This window comes from Engystomops pustulosus, chromosome 9 (genome assembly GCF_040894005.1).
Source record: "Engystomops pustulosus chromosome 9, aEngPut4.maternal, whole genome shotgun sequence".
Classification (NCBI taxonomy): Eukaryota; Metazoa; Chordata; class Amphibia; order Anura; family Leptodactylidae; genus Engystomops; species Engystomops pustulosus.
Genome location: NC_092419.1, coordinates 102,992,952 through 103,010,323, shown reverse-complemented (window position 1 = coordinate 103,010,323; position 17,372 = coordinate 102,992,952). Strand labels below are relative to the sequence as shown.

At 47.0% G+C, this 17,372-nt stretch overlaps 1 long non-coding RNA gene across 9 annotated transcripts in view; it reads left to right on the top strand.

Moving 5' to 3' along the window:
- Positions 1-17,372, top strand: part of LOC140077678 (uncharacterized) — a 95,198-nt gene that overhangs the window by 71,259 nt on the left and 6,567 nt on the right. The gene's annotated exons all lie outside the window — the stretch shown is intronic.

Genomic DNA, 17,372 nt, shown 5'->3' with positions numbered 1-17,372 from the left:
TTGTACTCTCATTCTTATTTTGGTGGAATAAACCTTTCCCTTTTTAGGTCAGTAAGGGTCATAAGGATGTATGCAGAAGTTTCACTGGCTAAAGCCTCTGCTACATAATGCAGCAAACACCCACTATGTATGAAAGTACTCACCTCTGACAACAATTTCAGGTGTTAACCAATTACCTGAAAGCAAAGCCATTTTGGATCATTGCTCCCCGTGATGTCATTGGGAAGCGACGATCTACAACATTGTACACTGGAAAATTCCACATATACTGCAAGATTTTAGTATTGCAGTAATTTTGTATTCCCACAATTGTAAATTCAAAGAATAATGGGGAATTGACATTTGGAGCACAGTATAAAAGCCGTAGAAACTATGTCCACGTAAAAATGGCACAAATGTATTTTTTCTCCAATTCCATCACATTTGGAAATGTTTCAAGCTTCCCAGTCACCAGCAAGGAACGTGAAGTGTGGACACTAGTAAGTTAAATTTTTTTAGACAGGAAACAACAGCTCTGATAAGCAAAAAATAAAAAAGATTTTGTAAAGACGGAAGTGAAAAATTGAATGCAAAAAAAACAAAATGGCTTGGTCCTCAAACGGTTAAACTGTTTTTCTCACAATAGTTGGTCGGAATTTGGGTTAATTCCTACGGACAGAATTGGTGTAGCTGATCCGTGTTTGTAGCTGTTGTGTGCTCCCTACGGCTTTTCCAGCTTTGCCCATAAATTTTCCATAGGATTGAGATCAGGACTTTGTGGTGGTCCCTCCAAAACATTGACTTTGTTCTCCTGTAACCTGTTTGGCAGCAGCTTCTGGTCATTGTCCATCTGGAAGAGCCAAAGCTTTACCTTCCTGATGTCTGGAGATGTTCTTCAGTATTTGCCTCATGATCCATCTATGGTGCCCCAGTCCCCCCACCACATGATGCATCTATTGTGTGATGTGCCCCAGTCCCCCCACCACATGATGCATCTATTGTGTGATGTGCCCCAGTCCCCCCACCACATGATGCATCTATTGTGTGATGTGCCCCAGTCCCCCCACCACATGATGCATCTATTGTGTGATGTGCCCCAGTCCCCCCACCACATGATGCATCTATTGTGTGATGTGCCCCAGTCCCCCCACCACATGATGCATCTATTGTGTGATGTGCCCCAGTCCCCCCACCACATGATGCATCTATTGTGTGATGTGCCCCAGTCCCCCCACCACATGATGCATCTATTGTGTGATGTGCCCCAGTCCCCCCACCACATGATGCATCTATTGTGTGATGTGCCCCAGTCCCCCCACCACATGATGCATCTATTCTGTGATGTGCCCCAGTCCTCCCACCACATGATGCATCTATTCTGTGATGTGCCTCAGTCCCCCCACCACATGATGCATCTATTGTGTGATGTGCCCCAGTCCCCCCACCACATGATGCATCTATTCTGTGATGTGCCCCAGTCCTCCCACCACATGATGCATCTATTGTGTGATGTGCCCCAGTCCCCCCACCACATGATGCATCTATTCTGTGATGTGCCCCAGTCCCCCCACCACATGATGCATCTATTGTGTGATGTGCCCCAGTCCCCCACCACATGATGCATCTATTCTGTGATGTGCCTCAGTCCCCCCACCACATGATGCATCTATTGTGTGATGTGCCCCAGTCCCCCCACCACATGATGCATCTATTGTGTGATGTGCCCCAGTCCCCCACCACATGATGCATCTATTGTGTGATGTGCCCCAGTCCTCCCACCACATGATGCATCTATTGTGTGACGTGCCCCAGTCCCCCCACCACATGATGCATCTATTGTGTGATGTGCCCCAGTCCCCCCACCACATGATGCATCTATTGTGTGATGTGCCCCAGTCCCCCCACCACATGATGCATCTATTGTGTGATGTGCCCCAGTCCCCCCACCACATGATGCATCTATTCTGTGATGTGCCCCAGTCCTCCCACCACATGATGCAGCTATTCTGTGATGTGCCTCAGTCCCCCCACCACATGATGCATCTATTGTGTGATGTGCCCCAGTCCCCCCACCACATGATGCATCTATTCTGTGATGTGCCCCAGTCCTCCCACCACATGATGCATCTATTGTGTGATGTGCCCCAGTCCCCCCACCACATGATGCATCTATTGTGTGATGTGCCCCAGTCCCCCCACATGATGCATCTATTGTGTGATTTGCCCCAGTCCCCCCACCACATGATGCATCTATTGTGTGATGTGCCCCAGTCCCCCACCACATGATGCATCTATTGTGTGATGTGCCCCAGTCCCCCACCACATGATGCATCTATTCTGTGATGTGCCTCAGTCCCCCCACCACATGATGCATCTATTCTGTGATGTGCCCCAGTCCCCCCACCACATGATGCATCTATTGTGTGATGTGCCCCAGTCCCCCCACCACATGATGCATCTATTGTGTGATGTGCCCCAGTCCCCCCACCACATGATGCATCTATTGTGTGATGTGCCCCAGTCCCCCCACCACATGATGCATCTATTGTGTGATGTGCCCCAGTCCCCCCACCACATGATGCATCTATTGTGTGATGTGCCCCAGTCCCCCCACCACATGATGCATCTATTGTGTGATGTGCCCCAGTCCCCCCACCACATGATGCATCTATTGTGTGATGTGCCCCAGTCCCCCCACCACATGATGCATCTATTGTGTGATGTGCCCCAGTCCCCCCACCACATGATGCATCTATTCTGTGATGTGCCCCAGTCCTCCCACCACATGATGCATCTATTGTGTGATGTGCCTCAGTCCCCCCACCACATGATGCATCTATTCTGTGATGTGCCCCAGTCCCCCCACCACATGATGCATCTATTGTGTGATGTGCCCCAGTCCCCCACCACATGATGCATCTATTCTGTGATGTGCCTCAGTCCCCCCACCACATGATGCATCTATTGTGTGATGTGCCCCAGTCCCCCCACCACATGATGCATCTATTGTGTGATGTGCCCCAGTCCCCCCACCACATGATGCATCTATTGTGTGATGTGCCCCAGTCCTCCCACCACATGATGCATCTATTGTGTGACGTGCCCCAGTCCCCCCACCACATGATGCATCTATTGTGTGATGTGCCCCAGTCCCCCCACCACATGATGCATCTATTGTGTGATGTGCCCCAGTCCCCCCACCACATGATGCATCTATTGTGTGATGTGCCCCAGTCCCCCCACCACATGATGCATCTATTCTGTGATGTGCCCCAGTCCTCCCACCACATGATGCATCTATTCTGTGATGTGCCTCAGTCCCCCCACCACATGATGCATCTATTGTGTGATGTGCCCCAGTCCCCCCACCACATGATGCATCTATTCTGTGATGTGCCCCAGTCCTCCCACCACATGATGCATCTATTGTGTGATGTGCCCCAGTCCCCCCACCACATGATGCATCTATTCTGTGATGTGCCCCAGTCCCCCCACCACATGATGCATCTATTGTGTGATTTGCCCCAGTCCCCCCACCACATGATGCATCTATTGTGTGATGTGCCCCAGTCCCCCCACCACATGATGCATCTATTGTGTGATGTGCCCCAGTCCCCCACCACATGATGCATCTATTCTGTGATGTGCCTCAGTCCCCCCACCACATGATGCATCTATTGTGTGATGTGCCCCAGTCCCCCCACCACATGATGCATCTATTGTGTGATGTGCCCCAGTCCTCCCACCACATGATGCATCTATTGTGTGGGGTGCCCCAGTCCCCCCACCACATGATGCATCTATTGTGTGGGGTGCCCCAGTCCCCCCACCACATGATGCATCTATTGTGTGGCGTGCCCCAGTCCCCCCACCACATGATGCATCTATTGTGTGATGTGCCCCAGTCCTCCCACCACATGATGCATCTATTGTGTGACGTGCCCCAGTCCCCCCACCACATGATGCATCTATTGTGTGGGGTGCCCCAGTCCCCCCACCACATGATGCATCTATTGTGTGGCGTGCCTCAGTCCCCCCACCACATGATGCATCTATTGTGTGATGTGCCCCAGTCCCCCCACCACATGATGCATCTATTGTGTGATGTGCCCCAGTCCCCCCACCACATAATGCATCTATTGTGTGATGTGCCCCAGTACCCCCACCACATGATGCATCTATTGTGTGATGTGCCCCAGTCCCCCCACCACATGATGCATCTATTGTGTGATGTGCCCCAGTCCCCCCACCACATGATGCATCTATTGTGTGATGTGCCCCAGTCCCCCACCACATGATTCCTCTGTGTGATGTGCCCCAGTCCTCCCACATGATGCACCTATTGTGTGATGTGCCCCAGTCCCCCCACCACATGATGCACCTATTGTGTGATGTGCCCCAGTCCCCCACCACGTGATGCATCTATTGTGTGATGTGCCCCAGTCCCCCCACCACATGATGCATCTATTGTGTGATGTGCCCCAGTCCCCCCACCACATGATGCACCTATTGTGTGATGTGCCCCAGTCCCCCACCACGTGATGCATCTATTGTGTGATGTGCCCCAGTCCCCCCACCACATGATGCATCTATTGTGTGATGTGCCCCAGTCCCCCCACCACATGATGCATCTATTGTGTGATGTGCCCCAGTCCCCCACCACATGATGCATCTATTGTGTGATGTGCCCCAGTCCCCCCACCACATGATTCCTCTGTGTGATGTGCCCCAGTCCTCCCACATGATGCACCTATTGTGTGATGTGCCCCAGTCCCCCCACCACATGATGCACCTATTGTGTGATGTGCCCCAGTCCCCCACCACGTGATGCACCTATTGTGTGATGTGCCCCAGTCCCCCCACCACATGATGCATCTATTGTGTGATGTGCCCCAGTCCCCCCACCACATGATGCATCTATTGTGTGATGTGCCCCAGTCCCCCCACCACATGATGCATCTATTGTGTGATGTGCCCCAGTCCCCCACCACATGATGCATCTATTGTGTGATGTGCCCCAGTCCCCCCACCACATGATGCATCTATTGTGTGATGTGCCCCAGTCCCCCCACCACATGGTGCATCTATTGTGTGATGTGCCCCAGTCCCCCCACCACATGATGCATCTATTGTGTGATGTGCCCCAGTCCCCCGACCACATGATTCACCTATTGTGTGATGTGCCCCAGTCCCCCCACCACATGATGCATCTATTGTGTGATGTGCCCCAGTCCCCCCACCACATGGTGCATCTATTGTGTGATGTGCCCCAGTCCCCCCACCACATGATGCATCTATTGTGTGATGTGCCCCAGTCCCCCGACCACATGATTCACCTATTGTGTGATGTGCCCCAGTCCCCCACCACATGATGCACCTATTGTGTGATGTGTCCCAGTCCCCCGACCACATGATTCACCTATTGTGTGATGTGCCCCAGTCCCCCACCACATGATGCACCTATTGTGTGATGTGCCCCAGTCCCCCGACCACATGATTCACCTATTGTGTGATGTGCCCCAGTCCCCCACCACATGATGCATCTATTGTGTGATGTGCCCCAGTCCCCCCACCACATGATGCATCTATTGTGTGATGTGCCCCAGCCCCCCCACCACATGATGCATCTATTGTGTGATGTGCCCCAGTCCCCCACTACATGATGCACCTATTGTGTGATGCGCCCCAGTCCCCCACCACATGATGCATCTATTGTGTGATGTGCCCCAGTCCCCCCACCACATGATGCATCTATTGTGTGATGTGCCCCAGTCCTCTCACCACATGATGCATCTATTCTGTGATGTGCCCCAGTCCCCCACCACATGATGCACCTATTGTGTGATGCGCCCCAGTCCCCCACCACATGATGCATCTATTGTGTGATGTTCCCCAGTCCCCCCACCACATGATGCATCTATTGTGTGATGTGCCCCAGTCCTCTCACCACATGATGCATCTATTCTGTGATGTGCCCCAGTCCCCCACCACATGATGCACCTATTGTGTGATGTGCCCCAGTCCCCCGACCACATGATTCACCTATTGTGTGATGTGCCCCAGTCCCCCACCACATGATGCATCTATTGTGTGATGTGCCCCAGTCCCCCCACCACATGATGCATCTATTGTGTGATGTGCCCCAGTCCCCCCACCACATGATGCATCTATTGTGTGATGTGCCCCAGTCCTCTCACCACATGATGCATCTATTCTGTGATGTGCCCCAGTCCCCCCACCACATGATGCATCTATTCTGTGATGTGCCCCAGTCCCCCCACCACATGGTGCATCTATTGTGTGATGTGCCCCAGTCCCCCCACGACATGATGCATCTATTGTGTGATGTGCCCCAGTCCCCCCACCACATGATGCATCTATTCTGTGATGTGCCCCAGTCCCCCCACCACATGATGCATCTATTCTGTGATGTGCCCCAGTCCCCCCACCACATGATGCATCTATTCTGTGATGTGCCCCAGTCCCCCACCACATGATGCATCTATTGTGTGATGTGCCCCAGTCCCCCCACCACATGATGCATCTATTGTGTGATGTGCCCCAGTCCTCCCACCACATGATGCATCTATTGTGTGATGTGCCCCAGTCCCCCCACCACATGATGCATCTATTGTGTGATGTGCCCCTGGCCCCCACCACATGGTGCATCTATTGTGTGATGTGCCCCAGTCCCCCCACCACATGATGCATCTATTGTGTGATGTGCCCCAGTCCCCCCACCACATGATGCACCTATTGTGTGATGTGCCCCAGTCCCCCCACCACATGATGCATCTATTGTGTGATGTGCCCCAGTCCTCCCACCACATGATGCATCTATTGTGTGATGTGCCCCAGTCCCCCGACCACATTATTCACCTATTGTGTGATGTGCCCCAGTCCCCCCACCACATGATGCATCTATTGTGTGATGTGCCCCAGTCCCCCCACCACATGATGCATCTATTGTGTGATGTGCCCCAGTCCCCCCACCACATAATGCACCTATTGTGTGATGTGCCCCAGTCCCCCCACCACATGATGCATCTATTGTGTGATGTGCCCCAGTCCCCCCACCACATGATGCATCTATTGTGTGATGTGCCCCAGTCCCCCCACCACATGATGCATCTATTCTGTGATGTGCCCCAGTCCCCCCACCACATGATGCTGCCCCCGGGTGTCATAGTTGGGATGATATTCAGTGTTGCCCTTTTCCTCCCAGCGTAATTATGGCCAAAGAGTTTGATTTTATTTTCATCATTTCTTCTGTGTCTTCTTCCTGGCAGAGGGCCCCCTGCCCCTGTGGATGCAGAACTCATGTCACTGTGGATATGACTCTTACCAGCTCCAGCATCTACACAAGGTGTTTTGCTTTTGTTTTTGGGCTAATGTGCATGTTCTGGACCAAAGCATATTCATCTCAGGGACATAGAACCCGTCTCCTACCTGAGTGCTATGATGTCTGCACCCATCTTGTTTGTAATTGCGATTAATGGATTGTGCAGATGAATGAGGAACCTTCAGGTATCAGGATATTGCACTCAAGGATGAAGCAGACTTGTGCAAGTCCACAATTCTCTTCCTGATATTTTGGCGGATTTCTTTAGACTTCTCATGATGTTACACAAATAAGCAGCCTGTTTCAGGTGTTCCTTTAAATACATGCACAGGTGTGCGTGTCTAATTAACTCTGATGTTGCCAATCAGAAGCTTCCAAAGACATGAAATCACATGGGCTGTCCTAAATTACTTAAAGGCATAGTTATCTTAGTGTATATCAAGTTTTGACTATAAAAATTAAAATCCTTTCTCACTCACTATTCTTGCAATTAATTTTGACAATCCTAATTAACTTAAAACTGGAAAAGCGTATTCTGATTTCACGTCAGATAGTGAGAAAACACTATCGGCCTCTACATATTCCAGAAATATAAATGCATTCTGTAGCACAATGGACTTTTCTGTCCATCTCTTATACTGGTGGCCTCCATGATCTCCTCTGCTTCCTCCAGACGCTACATGTTTCCTCTGGTGGAAGAATGAATGAATAATTTTAAGGTGTTATGTGGTGAGGGCTGTGATTGTGTGACACAGAGGTGCGGGAATGCTCAGTGTGATAGCAGGGAGACCTGTGCAGTGTATGGCAACCCTGGACAGACACATGGTGCACTGCCGCCATCTAGTGGGAGATCCTGCAACTGCAACAGATACTATGTAAGCTGGGAAGCTGCTATCCCCACCAGTCTCTGCAGCAGAGAGCAGCCCCTGCTATGAGGTAGGGACCTCTGGAAGCCAATTATACCTGAAAAAGGGGTATTCACATCTTATAAAGTGGTGGCACACATGATAGGGTATAGTTCATCATAAGATCCTTATGGATCCTGAGAATCAAGAAGCTGCAACACTGACTATTCAATTAAATAAAACCTTTGTTGCTTTAAATCAGTGCTGTATCCATCCTCAGGACCCCCATAATCAGGAAAATCATAGAATATCCCAGTAATAATCCATCCCTCCTGAGATCAGGGGTTAACAATGACTCCCAGAAGGTGATGCCGGGTTTGTCAGGTCCCGGCTGTGGGTGTGATGTCAGACACTGCTTCTTTAATTAACCTGGCAGTGGGTGTATGGTGACGCGACCTAAATACAGGAGTGAGGAGAGAGAGGCTTGTGTGATGTCCCCACTGGGAAATCTGATTACTCACCGCAGCTAGAAACCTACACACACATCATCCCTACATGTATACCGGAAACCGAGAACTGCACTATATACTCACCATCCCTGCCCCGCTATCCAAAGAGAGAAATGTATTAGAAACATGCAAGGTACATATCACTATGTACACTATATAGTAGTTATATTCCTGTACATAGGGGCAGTATTATAGTAGTTATATTCTTGTACATAGGGGGCAGTATTATAGTAGTTATATTCTTGTACATAGGGGGCAGTATTATAGTAGTTATATTATTGTACATAGGGGGCAGTATTATAGTAGTTATATTCTTGTACATAGGGGGCAGTATTATAGTAGTTATATTCTTGTACATAGGGGGAGTATTATAGTAGTTATATTCTTGTACATAGGGGGAGTATTATAGTAGTTATATTCTTGTACATAGGGGGGAGTATTATAGTAGTTATATTCTTGTACATAGGGGGCAGTATTATTGTAGTTATATTCTTGTACATAGGGGGCAGTATTATAGTAGTTATATTCTTGTACATAGGGGGCAGTATTATAGTAGTTGTATTCTTGTACATAGGGGGCAGTATTATAGTAGTTGTATTCTTGTACATAGGGGGCAGTATTATAGTAGTTGTATTCTTGTACATAGGGGGCAGTATTATAGTAGTTATATACTTGTACATAGGGGGCAGTATTATAGTAGTTGTATTCTTGTACATAGGGGACAGTATTATAGTAGTTATATTCCTGTACATAGGGGGCAGTATTATGTTGGTTATATGTACCCACATGTATAATGACTTTGTCTCTAGTGTCACCTTCTAGTGTTTCCTTCTGTCTTCTGTTATGGCACGTTATTATAATAGCAATGATTATTTTGATTATAATAATTTCCTCACTGTGCCCTAGGCTACATGAAGAAGTGCTGTAGTGACAGATGATGCTGGGGGTAGGATGATCCACAGTCCGTCTGGTTGGCAGTATTTCACTCTTGCATAGGACACAATGGGGCACATTTACTTAGAACAGTGCAGTGTGTACTGTGTGCAGTGTCCTGTGTAGTCTTCAGGGGGCGCCAGCTTCAGGATTTCTGGCGCACATTCTGCATGAATTTGGCACCCCCTGCACTGCTCTGACAGAGTGCACCACTTTTTTGTTGGGGTGCACCTTTAACATGGATAGTGCATCGCACATCACACATAACATTTCTATCATATTTTGCATGATAAATGCGTTACAGTCGGACTGAGCACTGGAGCGCCCCCTTCAGTGCAGAAATTTGTGTTGCGTGAAGAATATTGCTGTCGTGACACAAAAGGGTCGCATGGGACACATATGTGGCGCTGACACGTGTAAGCAGTTTGTACATGATACAACGTGCAAAGTGTGACAGAAAATTGGCGCAGGGTCCTTAGTAAATGAGCCCCGTTATCATTTGTGACTGATCTCAGTGGGAACAATTGCTGCCCCAGACAAGTTTGAGTCGTGCTTTTGGCTTTTGAGCTTATATGTGTCAGACATTTATACTTCCCTGCCTTAGCTCTGAGCCACGTGGGGCCAGTGGGATCTATGTTTCTGAACCACCTTGGCCCCAGAATCCTTGTTGTCTCATTTGGGACACAGTACAATTTAAGATGTTACCCCATCCTAATCCAGAACAGACCCCCCCTACATCTTCCCACCCTGGTGGTCCGGACCCTCCAGCCCTATTTTAGTCTCCTTGGCTCAGGGCTGAGCGATGGCTCTTGGTATGTGAGGTCTATTCTTCACCACAGCAGTAAGAATAGGGGGGTAAAGCTGCTTCTCCTATTCCGGGCTCTGGAGATGGCAGGAGCCTTGTCTTGTATATACAGACAGCTGTGACCTTCAGAGGCCCCCGGCCTTGTCATGCCAAGCTCTTTATTTAACTCTCCTCACTTTCCTGTGTGTTTTTGCTGCTACAATCTATTGACTTTTTATTATTTACCTTCTGAACTTTTCCTTTAAAATGTTTCCATGATGTGAAGGACGTGTCACCTGCTCCCACCACTGGAAACACACACACAATGTTATAGGTCCAGTCACTGTAAGGCTTTATGGTTATATACCTGTCCTGGGGGGTCTCTGGATCTCTGTACTCACATAGTAAGTCTGCTGGGAATATTGCTGGCAAGATGTGACCACCCTAGAATAAAGTGTGAAGATATCACGTTAATAAAGATTACCCACCGCAAATCCCTCACAGGTTCAAGATGCTATGGAAGGCTCTAGGGCAGTGGTTCTCAACCTGTGGGTCGGGACCCCAGTGGGGGTCGAACGACCAAAACCGGGGGTCGCCTAAAGCCATCGGAGCCGCAATTTTACTGTGTTTTTACTGTGAGTTGCATGGTTTGGGGTCACCACAGCAATGAGGAACTGTATTGTGGGGTCACAGCATTAGAAAGGTTGAGAACCACTGCTCTAGGGTGATAAAATGTCTGTGTACATGTCTGTACTTCTCATGGCTTAGGGTCTGTTCCAGGTGTAGCCAGCAGGTGGCAGTGGAGGGAGCAGAGAGCAGCATCTTCTGCCCTGCAGGCTCCTGGCTGCTGCAGCTGCTGAGTACAGGCTTCGGGGTGTGTGCTGTATTATACACACATAATGGGTGCCCTAAGTAATGGAGGGGTCAGTGTTCCTCCCTCGTGGTGTTGAGCCTTTTGTTGGTTATAGCCTCATCCCCATACCCTCTTTTAAGGTCTAGCCTCAGGATATGACCTCACATTAATCAGCCCTCTGGGTGTGTGGCTAGCCTGGCACAACACAGAGCAGGATAGCTCCATACTCTATGAAGTGGCTGTATACCATAAGTGTAGTGGAAAGGAGTATAGAGTACAGTGTGCTATGAGAATGGGCAGTTCATATAAATCCAAGGACACTCCCTTTAAACCAAACCTTCTGGCCTAGAGTATATCAGTATTTTTATAGAAAGATAATGTTGTATATTCCATAGATAACCTGTATCCTGTGTGCCGGATATCATTGACTATTTGATATGTTCCTTTGCTCCTGGCGTGCTCTGTGCCCTGCAGATAAGAGCAGAGATTGTTGCGTGATTGCTCCGGTCAGCTCCCAGCAGGCGCCGTACACACCACTATATTTAGCCGTGTCCTGCAGGCAGAAGAAATCAGATTTAAAACAAAGTTCCTGCTATTTCAATTGTCTTCCCCCATGTGTTAGAAGTGCACAGTAGGCGGCCGCTCTGTGCAGCCCGAGCCCCGACCATCCAGCCATCGTCACCAGATAAAAATACTGACAATGAGGCCTGGGCTCATTACAGGAACACGGGAAGAAATCACTGCGGGGGTTATTTGTTTTTATGGGATTTTATTGCTACCAGTGAGTGGCTTTGAAAGTCAAGTGTGTCTCCACCTGCTGTGCACTACAACACCCAGAAAGCCCGGACTGTATATGCTGGGAGTTGTAGTCCATTGAGTTGTGAGGTTTGTAGAAGTAGTGAGCATTAATCCTTCAACCAGCAGGAATACCTGGAAATATTGGGAATATATATCCTGTTCATTACTGTTGCTACAAGGCCTATCTAGAACGAAAAAGCCACTTTACCCGACTTATATGTGATAATGCATCTTTATTGGAATAACAAATATTGAACAAACATTTAAAAACTGCTGGCAGGCTGATTTTGGTTAAGAGAAACAAGGACATCACAAAAAAATACAGAATTACAACCAGGTGGTCCGGGGTGATACATGGGACTATTAAGAAAATAAAAATGGATGTACAAGACATTAGAAACAGCTTGGAAAGTGCATGGTGCATATGAGGACGGATGTCTGGGATACCACAATTGTAGTTTAATCAGAAAAATATCAAGTGCTAAGAAAGTGCACGAATTGTGTGATTCCCAGATATCATCCACTGGTATTGCACTATTTAATATGTTACTTGTGAACGGAAACACATGTTCAAGTCTAATCCTGTTGCATAGTAGTGTACTATAACATATTGCACATGCCCAGTATCATTGCTACATGTCTAAATACATAATACAAAAGGAAGTATATTGCACATACCCATGATCAATTGTCCACCCACGTCTGGTGTAAGAAAGTCCCCGACGTGCGTTTCGGCGCAAGCCTTCATCTGGGGGTGAAACACCAAAGATGCATTATCACATACAAGTCGGGTAAAGTGGCTTTTTTTGTTCTAGATAGGCCTTGTATGTAGTTATAGCCATACCGCAAAACTAGATTCAGAGCACTATAGGTAGAGTATACGTTTTATGCAGTTAGATTTTTTTCTTTTGAGATTGTCCGTAATATTGGACTAATTGCTAACTCCATTCTACTAAAATTACTTATGCTCTCTACCATATGTATGCAGCTGCATTATTAGTGTTGGTCATTACTGTTGCTGCAGTGAGTAGATTATTAGTGCAATACCAGACACAACCTTTGGACAAGTGTGGCGCTAAACCTTAAAGGAAGCAGCAGTGTTTTGTTTTTTGTAATTTTCAACCCAGTTCATAATAATAATAATAATAATAATCATCTTTGTTTACATGCCGCCAATATTTTCAGATTGTGCAAATTTAAAATGTGAACTAGGAGGCTTAGGATGAGCAGGACCTATTAACACATCACTGACCCCATGCTGCAGACTTATATACTCTTTCAGCCGAGTCCTGTGAATGCACTGGGTGTATTGCACATGGTGTCCCTACTCATCACGTCTGTCAGGACACTTTGGCTGCTGACATCCAATGCGTTCTTGGTGCATTTTTAAACGCCCTGAAGATGCAGGAGTAATAAAACACATCAGTTTTTGGATGTTAACCATGCGTTAGGCTGGCTAGTAACATTTTCACAGCTGCTTAAACTACACAAATGATGAGAAGCAGATTCAAACCAGCTAAATGCTTGGAAAAATGGAAAAACATATGTTTTATAACTTGTGCATCTTCAGTGCGTTTAAAAATGCACCAAGAACGCAGCAGCACCCTTACCATACAGATTGGACATTGATAATTTGGTGGATTCAGCGCCTTCTCCATTTGATAGGATAAAGTGTACACAAAGTCTTCATAGGTAGCACACACATATTAGGGAGGGCCAGCTGACATGTGATATTTCCCTGCAGGGTCTACACCTTGCCATACATAGTGGGGCAGATTTATCTAAATTTGATGAAGAGTCTTGTGCTCCACCACAATTATCACCCGATATTGAATGATAAATCCGGGCTCATTCACACGGCCAGGTGCTCGCCCGAACCAGATCCCAGGCGAGCACAGGACCGGGGGTAGAGGCGGCAGGGGTGAGCGCCTCTAATCGGCCAAAGTGTAGAACAAGTCCTATACTTTACAGCGCGGCTGCCCGACTCACCGTGTGCTCACTGCACCGTGACCCGAAGCCATGTGAATGTACCCCAAGACTGTCTAGTATCACTTTACACTTCCTATTAGTTGTCTTAGTTTACGGCAGAGATTCACCATTTTCTTTTGTCTTTTTCTTATAAAACAAGAAGTTATTACACCCTCTCTATAGATAAAAGTGCTTTTCTGAAACACAAGCTAGCAGGTCTCTATGCATGGTGGAGAATAGCACAGTATGTCCTGATGAGCATACATTGATAGGAGAGTTGTGTATAGGCCGGGGGTCAGCATGGCTCCCATAGTCTCTCAGGAGTCCTGCTCCATATCATAGATCATCCCCAACTCCCCATGCACATGAATATAACAGGCAGGTCCTTTCATCCCATGTGCAGTAACTTGCATCATCCATTACATTGCACACATGAATGAGCGGCCGGGTATTATCACACTGTTTATTATTTCAGGGCAGATATTTTCATTAATACAAATCACAAAGTACAATTCCTAGAAAGAGGAAAGAAGTGACACAAAGTCTGTGAAAATATTTGGTTACCTTATGTGACACATCCTACAACATTAAAGGTAGCGTGGAAATACCTCGCTAAAAATACTCCATCCGTCTACTTTATTCACATTGTCTATGTCAGGAAGCGGCAGGGAAAACACCAGATGACCAGCGGGCAAGATCCTAATAAAGATAAAACTGCAGATTGATGTATTATTAGCAGTGTGATCGCAGGAGGCCCAGGAATACGATGGAGGAGATGACAATGTTTCTACAGAAATCCCTTCCTTATACGACTATAATAGTCTGTAGGACACTGGCAATATAGAGGGGCTGAAATGTCACATGCCCCAAGAATAGGGATTGTTCCAATATTACATGTTCTATCCAATGATTCTGAGCCGCAGGTCAATGTAAGGCAAGGGGCAGTGATGCAAACAAGTTATAAAGTATTGTTTATAAATAATAATAATTAATAATGGATTTCACAATGGATTTTAGGCTGGGTTTTTGTTGCAATGTGTGATGCAAGTACCTTGAGATTTGTGTCAGATCTGTCATATTTTAGGCCACTGCTGTCAGCCATTTGGGACCATTCCAATGTAAATGCAATTTAAGAATTAAAAAAAAAGAAACATTGTTCTTGTTTAAAGATTATCAGCCAGTCATGTCCCGGGTCAGAGTATTAGTATCGGGTTAGTGGAATCTCTCTGTAATAGTTACATTAGATGGTCTGTGTGGTGTGACCTCTAAGAAAACATTGTGTGACCTGAGCTCCTGTCGCTCCGTGACTGACGGCCATAATTTTTAAGCTGAGCCCTTACAGCCCCTGCAGGTGAAGAACAACTTGACCCCCGGAGGTTACACTTTACAGTGCGGCTGTCACATGAGACCTTATGTTGTGATGACCCTCTCTTTGCTGCAGACTAGTATGTGACATCTGTCATAGAGTAAGGGACCTCTCCTGGAGAGTGACCCAGCAGCTGCCCCTGCAGACAGGACGAGTACAGAAGCTGGCACTTTGCTGGCTGCAGCCTCTCAGGTTTACGTGTTTATTTATGGATCAGTTTTCACTTCCAGAGGGTGTGAACCGAGTCAAGATACACAACATCTCCTTCCAGAATAAGACGTATTTGTGTCTGTGATGAGAGAATACTAGAGATGACCACTGGGGAACAATATAGGAATGCACCACTAAGAGGCTCCGCATACAAGGTACATTTAATCCCCTAGTATCATGGGATAATCTCCATACTAATTGCTGTCTCACAGCCAAACCTCTGGTCACACTGGAAACAAACAAGGTGCAGAGAAAACAATCTGAATATTAGATGTCAATATGTGTGATTCCATAACATAATGTAGGGATTGGAGGTCATGGTACCCAGTGTTCAGGTTGTGTCAGGATTTCCTGTAAGTGTTATACTCTGTTATACTGTTACTGTAACTATACTGATATAATGTAGTTCTCCATCCTGTCTTGTGCAGCCAGTGATTGGAATCTAGCAGATGTTTTCGTTCTGTTCCTAAGCCTGGGGATATTAAATTCTAATTAAGAGAAATTAATTACCTCCAATTCCGCTTTTTCTTACCCATTACAGGTAGCAGATGTTACTCTTCTTTCGTGGCTTCTTAATAGGAAGCAGGGCTGTGAAGAGCCCCTGATATCTGTGCAGGTCTCCTGCTGGCCTGGGCACATGGCATAAATCTCACATGTGATTAGTTTTAAGAAGGTCTCTAATAAAATGAGACGGGCCGAGAAGGCGGCTAAGTATTTTCCTTAATTCTTTGCCAGGCATGCCAGTCCAAGAATAGAGCCCAGATGTCACTGGAGGGGAGGTGGGTATCCGCTATCAGCTTAAGATTGTTTGCATTTACTTAGTGTCAGTTCTAGGAGGGGAAGGAGCCCACACGTTTCAGATTAAATTTCAAGGAGATCTAAAACTGGGCATCTTACCGTCAAGGGCATGGACACTTCATAGGATGTTTTTAGTTTCCTGGTAAGAACTTGATTGAGGTTCCTGTGTATTATATAATTAAATGGAGTCCTGCTGCCAACAGGCCCAAATCACAGGGTTTAAGCACAGTGTGACTACTGTCCAAGAAAGATACAAGATACTCGTGTGCTGCTCCAGCTTACCCCGCCACGTTCCACAAGATGTGACATATCCGCTCAGTGATGATGATACTTGTAATGGGATCAAAGATTTAGTTATAACACACACAGACAAATCCATACAAATCTAATGAGGGCAGTAGTACTGCACCGGCTGCTTTCTGCATGTGTTATCACTAGCTATCACCATTGTTGGCAAAATATCATTACAGGATCTTGGCGTCCAACTATGAAGTGTCCTTGGCATTCCCATCTCCACTAAGTAGTGATCTAATTTGGGAAATGTCCAACTCCTTAATCACTTAAAGGAAACCTATCAGTACGGATCTACCTGTACAGTCCCTGTCAAATCCAAGCATATTGCAGAATAAGAGAAAACCCGTTCTTTATTTATGACAATTATTTGGCAGCTTGGAAAGGCTACTCTACACCCCAGTAGTCTTAGCCGATCCTGCACATGCAAGTCAAGAAAGGAACGAGGAGAGGACACGCTGGTAGGCAGGATCGGCTAATGCTACTGGGGGCGTAGAGAAGCCCTTGCACACCCCACTAGCCTCTGCTGATAATTAGCATAAATAAAGATATGTTTTGCTGTTATTCTGCAATATGCTTAGATTAGACAGCGATTATATAGGGGTGAGGCAGGTACAAGAAACCTACCATTGGATCTACCTTATTAGGTGGATCCCTGATGGTAGGATTACTTTAAGGGGCCAAATTTATTCAGAC